Below are 17,885 nucleotides of genomic sequence, written 5' to 3'. Positions count from 1 at the left end.
GGGTATTCTGCTTCATCAGCTGAGTGACAGGAGGAATAATAGCAGAGAAATTTCTAATGAACTTGCGGTAGAAGTTAGCAAATCCGATTAACCTCTGTGTACTTATCCTGTCTGTGGGAGTGAGCCAGTCAAGGTCACATTTCTTGACCTTAGCGTACAGTCCATGATCTCTTAGCCTGCCGAGAACCTTTTTAATGTGCTCACGGTGTGTTGTGATGGGGGGGGGGGGAAGAAGATCAGGATATTGTCTAGATAGACGATCAGGAACAGGTCAAGGAAATTTCTTAAAATATTATTAATGAAATGCTGAAATGTGGCTGGAGCATTACATAACCCAAAGGGCATAACGAGGTACTCGTAATGTCCGAATCTGGTGCTAATCTGGTGCTAAAGGCTGTTTTCCACTCATCCCCCTCGCGGATCCGCACCAGATTGTAGGCACCTCGTAAGTCAAGATTTGTAAAGATGGTAGAGGTCTTGAAGCATTGAAATAGACCAGGGGTAAAGGATATCTGTTCTTAACTGTAATTTTATTTAATTACCGGTAATCGACACAGGAATGCCGGGGATGGTCTTTCTTTTCTTCTAAAAAGATTCCAGCGCCCGCAGGGGACGTGGACGGCCGGATGAAACTCTTCTTCAAGTTGTCATCAATGTACTGACGTAGCGCCTCAAGCTCCACTTCGGAAAGAGGAAAGATGCGCCCGTATTTCAGCTCCTGATAAAAGTTAAATTGGGCAGTCGTACAGATGGTGCGGTGTTAGGATGTCTGCCTTCTGTTTATCGAAGATGTCCAGGAATTAGTGATATGCTGAAGGTATGAGCTGTGACACAGGAGAGACAGTATGAATGTCCAGAAGGGATGCAGGTCTCATAGAAGTGGGATGATGGCAGGATTGCTGGCAGTAGGTAGATGAAAAAGTAATTTTCCCTGTTGCCCAGTTTATCTGCGGATTGTGGGCTTGCAGCCAGGGAATACACAAGATAATGGGGAATCGAGGTGATGGAATAATGTCCAGGCCTAGATATTCCCGATGACCATTGTCAGATACAACCAGCAAAGGTGAGTCTCATGTCTGTGATCCCGCCTCAGGCCTGAGGTGGGATCCATCGGCCAGATGGATGGCTAGCTGGTGTGTCTTTGCTAGCAAAGAAATTTGGTGGAGTAGGGCAAAGTCTTTATCCATGAAGCAGCTGCAAGCTCCAGAATCAATTATGGCAGGTACTTGAATGTCCCCTCCGGGGAACTGAAATAAAAGGAACAGGGTGACATGGGCAGATCTGTAGAAGGTATGTAGAAGGGATGGACCTGGTCTTTGTGGGCCGCACAGGGCATTTTTGGAGATAATGTCCCGCTGCCCCACAGTATAAGCATAGGCCCTTCTGTTGTCTTTGCAGCTTTTCTTCACTAGAAAGCGGAGGATGGTGTGGAGAAAGTCTCTTGAGGGGCCGAGCAGGAGAGTCAGGACGCTCTCTACCTTACAGATAGAGAAAGGAGCTGTGTGTTAGTGGGCGTCCTGATAATAAATGGCTTCAGCCAAACGCTAACCATGAGTGAAAGAAATGGTTTTGTGTTATCATTCATATTCTCTGAAAAATGCCCAAGAAATCATAAATTCTGCTAGGGTATGTAAACTTATGAGCACAACTGTATATGTGTATTTCTCTCTCTCTCTCTCTCTCTCTCTCTTTCTCTATATATATATATATATATATATATATATATATATATATATATATATAGTTATATAGATAGATATAGATATATACTGCATAATACCAATTGAGGGACAGATGGGCGTGTTTTTTCTGGCATGGGACAAATACTTCACCAAAAAAATCCTAGGACACAATGTGTACTTTCTATTTTAGTACTCATTAAGTTTTTTTTTTTCTTCAAAGCACTTTCACAGATGTATAATAAATTGCAGATTCTATTATTATTGCTTAGTGTGGGCAGTCACTTAGTGTGTGGTATGCTTTATTTTTAGGCAGCAGTATAAGCTGGATACATATTGTTAGGCAGACCACCGGGTCACTGGCCCTATTATCTGCTGTATTTAACAACACATTTCCATACGTTTACACTTGCATTGGGAGCAGTTGTAAGTGACTTCTGGATTATAACACATAGGATCAAATATTTTCTTCTTCTTTTGCATGTCATAAAATGTCTTGAAAACACATAGCCTCAGTAAAAATAAAAATTAATAATGTTCTGTTTATGACTTGTACTCATTTCCAAATTTCACAGATTTATATTAACTACCAGATATTCAGAACAAAACTTTACTGAAAAATCATTTTTAAAGCTGAAGTTTATTCGGCTTATCGTTTGCCTTCCCTTATTCCTCTCCCCCCCTCAATATGATAATATCCCTTTAGGAGGAGTTATGCAAATATCAAAATGCAGTGAAAGGTTTGTCTGTCTGTTTGGATGAGTGGAGATTTCTGTACAGGATGCATTTGCATGCAGACTGTACTAGGCAGTGCCCTCAAGTAATACTGAGCCTCCACGATTGAAAGAACCTGAAATCCAATGAATCAAAAGGGTGGATAATTGACAGTCAGTCTGTGGAGGAAAGGGATAGAAGATGCTTGATATCTTCCAGCCATGAAAAGAGATGTGTCTTATCTAACTTGTTGCAGCTTTGAATGCACAATATGAGAAACTGACAGTGTGCAGTGACATAAAATAAGCAATTTTAGTATAGTATAAAACCCTGTAAAATTGTGCAAGACTGAAGATAAGGCTGGTACCCAGCTTTACGATTCAAAGAATAGATTTCTTTCTTATCTCATAACAAAGCTATACAAAATGATAGAAGATACATAAAAACAGTTAGAAACTTTACAATGAAATCATTTTAACTTATTGCCAAGAACCTACTTGTTTTCAAGAGGGCAAAGCTTTCCTATGGCTGTATAAAACACCAATATAGTTGAAATGTACATCTTATAAAGGAATAGGTATATAACATGTGCAGCACTCACAAACCCAAAACTAAAATGATAAAAAAAAGTAATGAAAAATAATTTTATGAATCACCAAGAGCGTACCCTCTATGTTTCCAATCCATATACTAACCAGGCACAACCCTGCTTAGCTTCCAAAACTAGACACAATTGGGCATTGGGGTCATTGGCCTTTCCCCCAATGTCTATTGTTACCAGCAATATGTGTAATCAAAATGCTTTGCATATGCAGAACCCAAATAAAACAGTATAGTATGGCTGTATAAAACACCAATATAGTTGAAATGTACATCATATAAAGGAATAGGTATATGACATATGCAGCACTCACAAACCCAAAACTAAAATGATAAAAAAAAAGTAATGAAAAATAATTTTATGAATCACCAAGAGTGTACCCTATATGTTACCAATCCATGTACTCACCAGGCACAACCCTGCTTAGCTTCCAAAACCAGACACAACTTGGCCTTTCCCCCAATGTCTATTGTTACCAGCAATATATATAATCAAAATGCTTTGCATAATCCATGATATGGTGGTAATATACCAAAAGATAAATCAACAACGTGCCTAAAGGACAAGTTCACCTTTCGTAACATGTTACACGTTACACCCAGAATATGAGTGTAACATATTACAAATCCATTGGCCCCCACACCTCCCCATGTCACAGGCGGTGGGGGACCCCCCCCACTCTGTGCCAGAATCTGCCAGAACCTCTCGGCCATGTCACTCATTCACAGAATTCTGTAAATTGAAAACTACAGGATCCGGCAACCTTTGCAACTGGCGGCTTGTAGTTCTCAATTAACTATCATGGCACTGTTGAGCACTGTGGTAGTTCATTGATGCTTCCTGCTAGTGTGTAACTGCTTGGCCGCAAAAAGATGTCCATTTATTATATATTTTTTTAAAGGTGAACTTATCCTTTAAATCCAAGAATTCATATAAAGACATATACAGCAAATAATAAACTAGGACAGAATAAAAATAGCAATGTCTATTTATAACAATAGACATTGGGGGGGGGGAACCTTAAAGGGGAGTTCCAGGCATTTTTAATGTTTATTAAAAGTCAGCAGCTACAAAAAGTGTAGCTGCAGGCTTTTAATAAACATGCTCTCACCTGCTCCACGTTCCAGCGACACGCCGGCCGGAGCTCCGCTCCTCTCCCCCCCTCTCCGGCTGGTTGTCATTATTGTTACTGTGGGGACCCGGCCGTGACAGCTTTTGGCTTTACTCAGATGTGAAGCCAAAAGCGGCGCTGCGCTATCTGATTGGAAAGGCGATCGCCTGGGGGACCTGTCACGTGTCCCAGGCAATCGCCTACAGGGAGGGGCCGCCAAAAGGCGATATGATGTATCGCCTTAGAGGCCCCTGGGCGGAAGGAGGAAGCCCCCACTTCCCCCCCATAACAATGACATGCCAAATGTGGCATGTAAGGGGGCAAGGAGTGGATTAAGCGGAAGTTCCACTTTTGGGTGGAACTCCGCTTTAATGTAGCCAATCTTGTCTTTTCGTGGAAACTAAGCAGGGTTGTGCCTGGTTAGTGCTTGATTGGGTGACTTTGGTGGTAAGATCTTGGTGATTCATAATGTCGTGGGTTATGACGCAAATAATAATAATAATTTAATACATTCTGCCAGAAATATGAAAAGTCCAGTAGGCCTCAAAATTGAGGTGAAGCATTGTAAATGAAAGCCTTTCAGAAAAAAAGAAAACAAACCCATTAGCTATCTGTAAATTTTTACAACTCCTGTGTTCAAGCAGAGAGTTTGGAACAATGACGGTTCTCATCACAGAACAAAAAAATGTTGCCCCAGCTTTAATAGACAAACAAGAAAATGTTTACTAGAATTGTTGGTTAGAAAACCTACAATAGAGAATATTTTTCACAGGTAGCTAACTAAGCATTTATCACATGGAAACAAGCCTTATTTAAGAAAAAACATTGTGTTCAAGTGAGGAACTGTTTAAACAAGCTGTGTCATTTTTAAAACATCCTTGGATGCTGCCTAACCACTACAGATCCACGCTATAGACAAAAGACGTCTGCAGCGCGGACCTGAAGTGCCGAGTGGACGTCTTTAGATGTCCTCTTGTTGACATTACCCGCGCGCGCCACTGGGGGGCGCACAGCGGGTAAACACTGTCCCGGCGCATCGCTGGGAAGCCGATGCGTGTGCCTGGCGGCCGCGATGTCCGCCGGGTACACGCGATCGGCGGAAACACAGCAGGGACGTGGAGTTCTGTGTGTAAACACAGAGCTCCACGTGCTGTCAGAGGAGAGGAGACCGATCTGTGTCCCTTGTACATAGGGACACAGCATCGGTCACCTCCCCCAGTCACCCCCCTCCCCCCACACAGTTAGAACACACCCAGGGAATACATTTAACCCCTTCCTCACCCCCTAGTGTTAACCCCTTCACTGCCAGTCACATTTATACAGTAATTAGTGCATTTCTATAGCACAGATCGCTGTATAAATGTGAATGGTCCCAAAATTGTGTCAAAAGTGTCTGATATGTCCGCCGCAATATCGCAATATCGCAGGCCTGACAAAAAAATTCGCAGATCGCCGCCATTACTAGTAAGAAATAAAAAATAAAAAATAAATCCTAAATCTATCCCCTATTTTGTAGGCGCTATAACTTTTGCGCAAACCAATCAATAAACGCTTATTGCGATTTTTTTAACAAAAATATGTAGAAGAATACGTATCGGCCTAAACCGAGGGAATTTTTTTTTTTTCTAAATGGGATATTATTATAACAAAAAGTAAAAAATATTGTGTTTTTTTTCAAAATTTTCTGTCTTTTTCTGTTTATAGCGCAAAAAATAAAAATCGCAGAGATGATCAAATACCACCAAAAGAAAGCTCTATGTGTGGGGAAAAAATTATAAAAATATAATTTGGGTACCGTGTTGTATGACCGCGCAATTGTCATTCAAAATGCGTCAGCGCTGAAAGCTGAAAATTGGTCTGGACACGAAGGGGGTTTAAGTGCCCAGTAATGAAGTGGCTAAAGTCCATCCGAACACATAGTGGAAGAAATTAGAATTTATACAAGTCAGAAATATTTTAAAATATCTAAATGTTATTGTAAGACATTTTGTAAGAAGAAATAAATATATGAGAAATGTGATTTTATAAATAGAAGTGTTTTAAAGAGCTAATTAGCATTATGAAAGACGTCAAATTGTGATTATAAAAATATAAACTAACCTGTAAAACATATTCATCAAACACATATCAAAATGATTCATGTATCCACATTAATAGTCATATCAATTAATTGAGGGATATAACCTGTGCATGTTTGGAAAAAATGTTTTTAAAAGATTTACATTTATAAAGGAATATGGAAGCATGTTATGTAGGATCAAAATACTAACTGTATTTTATATAATATAAAGTTACCAGAATGTGCATATGTGTGTGTATGTGTGTGTGTATATATATTTATATATATATATATATATATATATATATATATATATAGTCTCCCCAATAATATAAATATTAACGTAAAGAGAAATCCCACAATAAAGGTGAGACACCTGGTGGCTGAAAGTAAGGGGCTGCTGCACAAGGGGGGCAATACATCCACCCACTTCTCCCTGTCTGTTTATGGGCTCATGCTGAGGGGAGAGGGGGGGGCATCCACCCACTTACTCCTCCGGGCGCATGCTCTCTCCCCTGTCTCAGGATTCTGGTTGGAGTGTGTCATGATCAATGTTCGGTTAGTGTATGGTTCAGTCAGATACGGTAGGCTATTCAATTAATTTTTCTCATGTTTTATGTTTCACATGTGTTGTGTTTCTTATACGTTTCTGTTCTCATGCGGTTACGTTTCTCATGCGGTTACGTTTCTCATGTGATTACGTTTCTCCTGCGATTACGTTTCTCATGCGGTTACGTTTCTCATGCGGTTACGTTTCTCAGGTGATTACGTTTCTCAGGCTAGTCATGTTCTCATGTGTTACGTTCTCATGCGATTCATGTTCTCATGCGATCACGTTTCTAGTGAGAGGTATGTTCTCATGTGTTGCGCTTCTATTGTGATTACGTTTCTCAGGCTGGGTATGTTCTCATGCGATTACGTTTCTCATGTGGTTATGTTTCTCATGCGATTATGTTTCTCAGGCGATTACGTTTCTCAGGATAGTCATGTTCTCATGTGTTACGTTCTCATGCGATTAAGTTTCTCATGCGATTTATGTTCTCATGCGATCACGTTTCTCGTGCGAGGTATGTTCTCATGTGTTACGCTTCTCATGCGATTATGTTTCTCATGCGGTTACGTTTCTCATGCGGTTACGTTTCTCATGCGGTTACGTTTTCCTAAGGTAAGTTGGGGCTCGTTGGTTATTTCTTGTGTATAACGATGTTGTTCGTGTTTGCAGACGTCATGTCACGGGCAGCAGATATCGAAGACTTTCCCGCCATCCGTCCTTCTCCGGTTAGGGGTTTCTGTACATGGTAACTCGCCCTCCTCGACGCCTCCCGATTCGGTCGTCTCTCTCTGGCAGTGGGTTAGGGTTAGGTGGAAGGATCTGGGTCCTTAAGCAGCCTTTGGATACCTACACACTGGCACTCGGCTGGATGCTCTCCCATGTAGTAGGCTGTCGGGGTCCACTGTTGGGTCAATTTCTTCCTCGTGGAAGTTTCCAAATGGAGTCTTGCCGATCTACGGGTACTGGCATCACTTTTTTTCTGTGCTCAACGTCCTGACGGCTAGGGATATGGTAGGCCCGGTTATGGCACAGGTAATCGGTCTACCTCAGGGATTGTTCTTAAACAAGTTCTAGGTCTTAACTCTTTGTTGCGTGTTGTCTGGTTAGGCTGCCCTTTTCAGTTCCTCTTTCATTGTCATAACATGTCATCAGTGGGGTAGAGAACACAGCAGGGGATGCTCTGTCCTGTTTTAGTTGCCAGCCTTTTCCGAGGAGGGCCCAGGCTCATACACCTGTGCCACACCGTCCCGGTTTTTCTTGCTACAGATAAAGCTGGGTCAACTAGTCATGTTCATTTTAGCCTAGGAAGCTTGTGACTCCTGAGATACCTTCCAGGTTTTTCCATCTCGGTATCCTGGGTTCTTTTGTCACATTCAATATCTACTTGCATTCATTGTTTGTTTGTTTGGCCACTCACGGCTCAAGCGATCCTACAAGCTGGTGCTCGGTCAGTCTTAGACCGTCTCTTGGTGGCTACTGCGGATGTACCCAGGGATAGGCCACTTTCCTTTCCCTAGTGCTCCCTTCTTGGCTAGCACAGTACATGGCACATTGCCGTTCCCTGCTGCCTAGGCTAGGGTTGTACTTCATGCTTGTACCGGCCGTGTTTTCAGTATAGACGCAGTTTCGGCTGCTTCTCGCCGGGGGATCTGCATTCAAGTTGTTGAGGAGTTTTGTTGGTGGGTTTGTTTCCACTTCTGGACATATCGCGGATCCACATATTGGGTTGTCACGGGCTTCCTTGCATTGGCTGATCAAGGTTACATACGGCTACTTTCATTTCAATCTCTTACGAGCTCATCCTACCGTCTTATTTTTGCCCCCTTTTAGGCATATCGTCCACGTGACCCCGGCACACCCCAGGTCACTTTCTGTGTTTTCGTCCCAGACCTTTCCCTAGCACGATTACCTGAGACTCTGAGTACAAGTGGAAGGCTGACCGCAGGTCAAGCCTGAATTTGTAGGAGGAGTCGGGAGGTATTTAAACCCGCCCGCTATCCTCCTTCCTGTCGGCAGTTTCTGACGTGTCTCACCTACCCTTCCCTTTTTTCTTGCATTTCTTCTCTTTTACTTCTACTTGGGTATGCCCCCTTTTAGGCATATCGACCATGTGACCCCGGCACACCCTTAGGTCACTTTCCGTGTTTTCGTCCCAGACCTTTCCCTAGCACGATTACCTGAGACTCTGAGTACAAATATGCTTGCAGCAAGATTTCTGCTTCTTTTTCTCTCCTGGGATTAAGTGGACTTTTATCTTTCTACATCAATCATACCTCTGTAAAACTGGGATCTCACATTATGGATTTTTTTCAATCAGAGGAAGTATATGTTGTTTGATATATACATGCTGAAGCGCTACCTGGTTTATATTTATATTCATATATGTGTTTATTTATATTGACCCTTTGATATGATATTTGGACTGGGTTGAAGAAAAAAACTGTGTTTTAAGGTAGCAGCTATAGCCAGCAATGGTGGCATTATATTAGATCTGGTGCAGTACTCCATGAGCGCTTGTTTTTGGTTTTGAGATTAGGCGGAGTTCTCAGATTCAAATATTTTTCAGGAGTTTTTGAACACTGCTGATTGGCATTCTTAATTTCTTGGATATCTTTTTATATCCCTTTCCTGTTTTATACAGTTCAACTACCTTTTCCCGCAGATCCTTTGACAATTATTTTGCTTTCCCCATGACTCAGAATCCAGAAATGTCAGTGCAGCACTGGATGAAAGATTAAAAAGAGTAAACACAGTTGATTGATAATAAATGGCTTCAGCCAAACACTAACCATGAGAGATAGAAATGTTTTTGTGTTATCATTCATATTCTCTGAAAAATGTCCAAGAAATCATAAATTCTGCCAGGGTATGTAAACTTATGAGCACAACTGTATTTGAAATCCAATCTTTATTATTTTTTGTCAATACCATGGTGTGGGTGGATTTCCCCACATATATGCCCACATGTGTGACTATAGTCACATGGGCTGCTCAGATATGATAGGAAGGAAATGCTCAGCATAGAAACTCACTGAAAACTGAGCATGTACTGCAGGGGTGCCTAACCTTTTGAAGAGCAAGGGCCACTTAAGCAACTTGGTAACTAGTCGCGGGCCACAATGAGCAGAGCAGGCGGATGATAAGTCACTGCTACTCTATAGTCGCTCCGATCTGATCTGCACAGGTGGAAGGGGACGAATTCCCTTCTATTTTTTTTTTCGTTTTTAGTGGATCGGATTGGAGGTAAGCAGGCGTAAACGGACAAAGGTCTGTTTACATCTGTCACTCTCTAGAGGTGAATTGAGGGTCTGATTGGGTAGGGTCGATTGTGTGAAAAGAGCCTAAGACTGCTTTCACACTTATGTGCTGCAGTTTACCCACATCGCAGCCCCTATGCCTATCCTGCGGGTTAGCTGAACTTCGCCATAGACTCTACCGATTCGCAGACGGAAGGAAAAATAGGGTTTTCTTTCGTCAGCTGACATCCGCGATCTCATAGGGACCAATGTATGTCCCTTTTTCATCCGCATACAGATGGATGAAATAGCGGACATATGGTCCGCAAGTGTGAAAGGGGCCTTGGACTAAATTAACACATACTGCACGAAACAGATAGACCATGCCATTTCACGCTGCTGCACTGTGGTTTGCTGCAGCGTGGATGTACACGTGGTTTTTGTGTGGGTTACCCATTGGTTTCTCAAAGACTTTCAATTATGTCCCGCGTTTTTTTGGCATGATTTAAACAAATATGCCACAGATGCACCTGCGTTGCCAAACCATATCACAGCACTGTGAAACTGCTCTATTTGGCATTACAAGAGACAAGCAGCCATTGACCTACTGGGTCCCATACAGCTGTATGTGAAGCAGACAAATGCTGGGCTACATAGAGGTTACCTATTTTTTTTTTCAGGAAAGATGGAATTTCGGTCTCCTGAAAAAAGGTACTCTGTGACTCTGTGTTTTAAGGCATTCTTTAATACAAAAGAAGAGAAGCAGTTGTTTTAATTACAAACTAATTTTAGACTTCACAAATGAAAAGATGCAAATCATAGCTGACAGTGCCATGGGATTCATAAAATACTGGAAAGCAAAAAATTATCCAGTCTGCAAAATCATTTTAAGAGGCGGAATAATTCTGTGAGTCCAGTAGATGGCGGACACGAGTCACATGTATAACTAGAAGTCTATGGCTATCCAACTATAATAGTTAAAAGAAGTAGAGGAAGAGAAAACTTTGCAGAGCAAGCAGAGGAAAACCTAGGAAAAGAGAAGCTCATGATATTTGTGGGGTATAAAACTTCTTCACTTTCAAAGAGAACAGCTGGCAGCCCTGCCTGAAAAAACAACTCCTATTCTGCCTATAAATCAAGTAAGTATTTTTGGGGGAGATTTGAATAGAAGTTAAATCAATTGGCAGTAGTAAACTATTTCTGGGTTGCATGGCAGCATTGTATGTGAACATGTCTGTCTAATACAGTGAACATATGATTATGCTTTTGGAAGCACTAAAGACAGGTGGTATGTTCGAAATAGTTAATACTGGTAACCAGTACTGGACTGTGCATACTATAGGACTAAGCTTTGAAGACTATAGATTTATTAATACATCCCATACACATTTCTCAATGACACATTTCTTGGACAGGTGCAATATTTAAAACTTTCTAGGACTACAAGTATGTAATTGCTACTTGTCATTCAATGCCTACAGCGAGCAGGAGCGTTTAGAAATGAATGAGATGATGATATAAGAAGGAGTTTATTACTGGGGATTGAGTTCCGTTTCCTTTCTGGAAACTACCTGATGAAAAGACGTTTCCGAAACCCTTTTTGCTACCAGATATAACATTTTCACAAAGTTTTGTACAGTGTTTGCTGTAAATGTAAAAATAACATTGTGCTGTTTTTGAATGGTAAGTGAGTTAATTGGGTTGCTTTTGCATAGAACACAAGCTGTAATTCTTACATTATGTGCCAGAACTGTGGAAGATATAGGATCCCTCTGACTGTACTGTACTGTCTGTTTGCCATTATTTTTAGGAAAGCAATTATGAGTCGTGTTACCAAACTTAGAATGTTTGCAACTTTTTTTGATTATGCTAATAGTTTTCGATGGTAAAAAAAATGTATAAGATTTAGCATTTACTATTGCAAATAATGATCTTTATATTTAGAAAAAGGTAATTAAAGTAGAACTCCAGATCAAGAGTTTTCTAGAATAGAATTGGAAAACGTAGAGTCTCTGCCCAGTGCCCATTACTGCCCATCTTTTGACGTGATGCCTTTATGCGTGTTGGAGGTTCCTGACACTGTTTGCTAACCACTGTCTGGGGAACAACCTGACAGGACAGAAAAATTATCATGGTCAATATTGGTTCTCTGAAATATAATGGTCATGGCAGCATCTTCCAGCTTAGCTTGGCTAAGTAGAATGTTAATTTTTATGGACCATCAGGTGCATGTTATAGAACGCAGGTTGTGAATGCATATCCCACCACTCTTCCAAGACTATGAACACCTTTATTGGACAGAACCCTTAGGTATATAAAATCATTATTACTCATTTTTATGCAGAAGGAACCCATATTAGACCACACATCTATGGCATATTACAGGAAAATTGTTATAGAAGTGCTCTTCAAACTTATTTCAGTTCAAAGGTGGTGGCGGTTGGCTTTTTGTGTATGGTAAGTGAAACAATTAGTCTTGTTTTTGCATAGACCACAATGTGTAGTTCTTGTGCCAAAAGCTGTGTGAAAGATATGGGGCCACTCTGACTGTACTGTATGGTCTGCTTGCCATTACTTTTAGGCAAGGAAGTATTTCTCATGTAACCAAACTTAGACTGTTGGCAACATTACTGATTGTGCTAAAAGCTGAAGAAGTAAAACTGTATGTGATTTAGTATTAAAGCGGAGGTCCACACAAAGAGTGAACCTCCGCTTTTCAGAACTCTCCTCCCCTCCCGTGTCACATTTGGCACCTTTCAGGGGGGAGGGGGGTGCAGATGCCTGTATAATACAGGTATTTGCACCCACTTCCGGGAATAGACTCCCACAGTAGTCACGCCCCCTCCCGTCCCCCCCAGTTGTCTTCTGGGAAACACACTGGTCCCAGGAGACAGCAGGGACCAGTGAGGATGGGCCGTGCCGCTCACACATGCGCAGTAGGGAATCGGGCACTTCCTGATTCCCTCACCAAGGATGGCGGGACATAGTGACATAGTGATCCCTCCACAATGCAATCATACTGTGTTTGCAATCCACTGGGTGTTTCAATACAAAGTTAAAGACACTCCAAAAGTATCGCAAATGCAGTGCAGTTTGCCCACACTGGATCGCATGGTACAAAACAACCATGCAATGCAGTGTTGGTGCAGCTCCAAAACAGGTGCCTGCACTTCTTTGGTGCGATGCAGTGCGATTTTAACACATTCTACTTGAATAGGCTCAAATGGCATCACACCTAATCGCATGTGAATTGCACAGAAATGAGGTTATAGTGTGAACCAGGGCTTCCAAATTGAATCCAAATAGCTGTCCTGACCAAACTTTTTTCTAGTTTTAAATATAATAGAAAATTAACCCTGCCTGGTTCATATTAGCTCCCATGTACCTGTTTGGTGTTTCCAATCTAACGTGTGTTAGGGTGGCCACGGTTGGTCACTGTCACTGACAGACAGAAAGTAGGGGGAATCCTTTATTTACTTCACAGTTGTAACTGTCATCTCCCAAATGGGACAGCAATTCTAACCCTTCCCTTCTCTATCAAAGCGCAGAAAAACATTTGGGCTGGAGGTACACATATATGGTGATCTATAATTCTATATGAGATTTGGATCTAAAACATGGCATTGTGTGTTTATGTGTAAATGTGTATAGAAAGTTAACCATAAAATAATTGTTAACATAAGAATATCCAGACATTGTAATATATCAAACTGGGAATGAGGTCAGCCCTTGGCTCAACACGTTTCCCAGAAATAGATTTCTTCAGGAGTGCAGATGAGATGAATAATCTAGGATTCAACAAAAAATATATTACAACTTACAATAAAATATCACAGCCATTTTGATTAAGATAGTATGGTCACTCCATGCATTTCTCTTAGGCCTCGTACACACGGACGGACTGTCCGCTGAAAACGGTCCGCCGGACCGTTTTCAGCGGACATGTCCGCTCAGAGATTTCTGTCTGATGGTTGTACACACCATCAGACAGAAATTTGCGCGGACACGATACGCGGTGACAGCCCTGGAAGGTCAATGCTTCCACGCATGCGTCAAATCACTTTGACGCATGCGAGGGCTTTCGGCCGAGCTGACATGTCCGGTGAGTCTGTACAGACGACCGAACATGTCCAACGGACAGGCTTCCAGCGGACATGTTTCTTAGCATGCTAAGAAACATTTGTCCGCTGGAAACCTGTCCGATCCGCCGGAAAATTGTCCGGTCGGACGTACAGACGACCAAACATGTCCGCTGAAACTGGTCTGCGGACCAGTTTCAGCGGATAAGTTCGGTCGTGTGTACGGGCCCTTAGGCAGATCTCATACGCCCATCTACATAAAGGTAGGTAGGGGGTCTACCTTAGGAATATACATACATAGAATATAGTTAAGCTGGAATATTGGAAACTATCGCCACTAAATGTCTGTCGGGCGAGCACTGAGACCAACCAGGTGGAACATTGGAGGGAAAAGCAACGAGGCATATGCATAAAGATTAATACTGGTATAGTTCACTAATGATACTGCAAAAGTTATATAAAGATGAAGTGAGACACTAAGGGCTCATTTACACTTGCTTCGGCTTCAACACATAGGCTAGTTTACACTAGCTTCAAAACAAGGCTTAGGACAGGCTTTGTTAAAGCTCTCTAAACGCCAGTCAAAGCCCCGTCACTAAATAAAATTAGGGCTCATTTACACTTTCAGCTTCAACAAGGCTTCAACAAGGCTTCGGATAGGCTTTGTTAAAGCTCCTGTCACCAATTAAAATGGGTACCTTACATTCCTGTTTACACCTGATTTTGCTTTGCTTTGCTTCGGCTTTGCTTCAAAACATAAGCCCCATGTAGCTTCAGTGGTGCTTAAAAGTGTCTTCAAAGCCTCCATAGAAGTCTATGGCAAAGCGCGCTTGGACAGCACTGAAGCCCCACCGAAGCCTCATCGAAGACCCACGAAGCTTTACAGAGGACCCACCGATATCCTTTTGAAGCTCCATTAAAGCCCCACCGAAGCAAGGTGTATACAGGACTGTAAGCTAACCATTTTATTTAGTGACAGGGGCTTTGACTGGCATTCAGAGGGCTTTACCAAAGCGTGTCCGAAGCCATGTTTTAAACCAAGTGTAAACGAGCTTACAGTCCTGTTTACACCTGATTTTGCTTTGCTTTGCATTGGTATTGCTTCAAAAATTATACCCCATGTAGCTTCAGTGATACTTCAAAGCATCTTCAAAGCCTCCATAGAAGTCTATGGCAAAGCTCGCTTGAAGCCCCACTGAAGCCCCATAAAGTCCTATCGGAGCTCCACCAAAGCCCAACTGAAGCCTCATCGAAGCACCAAGCAAAAGCATGTGTAAACAGGACTACAAGCTAAACCATTTTATTTAGTGGCAGGAGCTTTGACTGGCATTCAGAGAGCTTTAACAAAATCGTGTCCGAAGCAATTGTAAACTAGCCCTAAAAGGAAAAGCAAACGTGTTAGTTTGTTAGCATAAGCAGTCCCTACCCCAAAGTAAGCCCTTCTCTACTTGGCATAACATAAAGTCCCAAATGTAGATGCCACAACTGCCACCAGATATCCAAAATTGACCTATATAAAAAGAGAAGAAGGGAGCTGCCTTAAATAGTGCTGTCTTATGATCAGTTATCTAAAAAAATATATATATAATCATGAATACCAAAAATAAAGAACAAAAGGGCTGTAGGCAACTGAAAAGGCCTAGGCCAGAAATACCTGTTGGTGGTTGTAATAGCATCCTCCAAACAAGTCATGACTTAGAGCATGTACATTCAGACTCCCTTAAAAGGGGGAAGAGGCTGGTTTTCTTTATGACTTATGGATTGTAAACCTAAAAAACTTCAACCATGGCAACTTAAGCTATTGACCTAATTAAAATCTGGAAATTGTGTCACATGTAATTGTTGTACCCAGAGTGTCTCATGCTAGAGAACAGTTTTATTGAAATCCCCCCTCTTGGGTTCTGATGGATCCTATCCAATGCTAGAAAAATAAGATATGAGACATTAAAGTTGTGTCTCAATCCAATGTCACGACTAACCATGGTGGTAATTGCTGGAATGATATACATGATTGTATGTCCTGTGTCTGGAGGCCCTGACCCAATGTAAAAATCACAGCATTAGCTAAATAAGGCCCACAGTCCCACAATCCACATAATGGCATGGGTGAAATATTTCATGGTTCAGTAATCGAATAGTACATTTTAACACCCATGTGCATTTTGAGCATTGTTCACATTTTAATCACTTGCCGACTGCATAATGTAGATATACGTCGGCAGAATGGCACAGGCAGGCAAAGCAACGTACAGCTTTAAATCTGCCGCCACCGACTTTTGCACGCACGCTCTGTGACCATGCCCATGGGACCCACAAACTCGATGCCGGCGTCCCACGATTGTTTAACAGAGCGTCAGAACGGGGAGATGCCTGTGTTCTGCCTTGTGACAGGACACTGATCTACTGCTTCCTGTCATCGGGAGTAGTGATCATTGTCGTGTCACTGGCAGCCCAGCCCCCACACAGTTAGAATCACTCCCTAACCCCCGTTTAACTAACCCCTTTCTCACCCCCTAGTAATTAACCCCTTCCCTGCCAGTGTCATTTACACAGTAATCAGTGCATTTTTAAAATAGTGTCAAAAATGTCCGATGTGTCCACCGCAATATTGTAGTCACGATAAAAATCGCTGATCGCCGCCATTACAAGTAAAAAAATATATAATACAAATGCCATAAAATGATCCCCTATTTTGTAGACACTATGGGGCAGATTCAGAAAGACTTACGACGGGCGTATCAGTAGATACGCCATCGTAAGTCTGAATCCGCGTCGTCGCAACTTTAAGCGTATGCTCAAACTGAGATACGCTTAAATGTTGCTAAGATATGGCCGGCGTAAGTCTCCTACACCGTGGTAGCTTAACTGCCTATTTACGCTGGCCGCTAGGGGCGTGTACGCTGATTTACGCCTAGAATATGTAAATCAGCAAGATACGCCTATTCACGAACGTACGCTTGCCCGTCGCAGTAAAGATACGCCGTTTACGTAAGGCGTTTTCAGGCGTAAAGATAAACCACCAAAAACATGGCGCAGCAAATGTTAAGTATGGACGTCGGAACCGCGTCAAATTTTTCACGTTTTACGTTGTTTGCGTAAGTCGTCCGTGAATGGGGCTGGGCGTAGGTTACTTCACGTCGAAAGCATTGACTATTTGCGACGTGATTTGGAGCATGCGCACTGGGATACGTTCACGGACGGCGCATGCGTCATTTACGTGGGGTCACACTTCATTTACATAAAACACGCCCACAGCTTCAACATTTGAATTAGGCGGGCTTACGCCGGCCCTAATACGCTACGCCGCCGTAACTTCGGCCGCAAAATCTTTGTGAATACCATACTCGCCTCTCAAAGTTACGGCGGCGTACCGTATAGGAGATACGCTACGCCCGCCTAAAGGTATGTGAATCTAGCCCAATAACTTTTGCGCAAACCGTAGAAGAATACATATTGGCCTAAACTGAGAAAACATTTTTTTTTATATATTTTTGGGGGATATTTATTATAGCAAAAAGTAAAAAATATTGCTTTTTTTTCAAAAACTAAAAACCGCAGAGGTGATTAAATACCACCAAAAGAAAGCTCTATTTGTGGGGAAAAAAGGACGTAAATTTTGTGCAACGTCACACGTCCGCGGAAATGTCAGTTAAAGCGATGTAGTGCCGAATTGCAAAAAATGGCCCGGTCATTTGGCAGCCAAGTCCTCCAGAGCTGAAGTGGTTAAAGGATAAGTTCACCTTTTATTTTTTTATAAATTCCAACTCCCCTATGTACCAATATAGCATTCATGTTCTTTTATTGGCAAAAATATCAAAGCTTTCCATATGTCCTCCGTCCATGTTTCCACACG

The 17,885-nt window shown here is 42.0% G+C and overlaps 1 protein-coding gene across 2 annotated transcripts in view; it reads left to right on the top strand.

The window, feature by feature from the left end:
• The first annotated feature begins 10,940 nt into the window (after positions 1-10,940).
• LOC120936992 (collagen alpha-1(XXI) chain-like) overlaps positions 10,941-17,885 on the top strand; it is a 280,507-nt gene continuing 273,562 nt past the window's right edge. For both annotated transcript variants that reach the window (XM_040349853.1, XM_040349854.1), the window contains exon 1: positions 10,941-11,092. The gene's annotated coding sequence lies outside the window, so the exon portion shown is untranslated. The remainder of the gene's footprint in view (positions 11,093-17,885) is intronic.

Source organism: Rana temporaria, chromosome 4 (assembly GCF_905171775.1).
Source record: "Rana temporaria chromosome 4, aRanTem1.1, whole genome shotgun sequence".
Classification (NCBI taxonomy): Eukaryota; Metazoa; Chordata; class Amphibia; order Anura; family Ranidae; genus Rana; species Rana temporaria.
The sequence above is the reverse complement of the archived record's forward strand: the minus strand, read 5'-3'. Positions and strand labels throughout refer to the sequence as shown.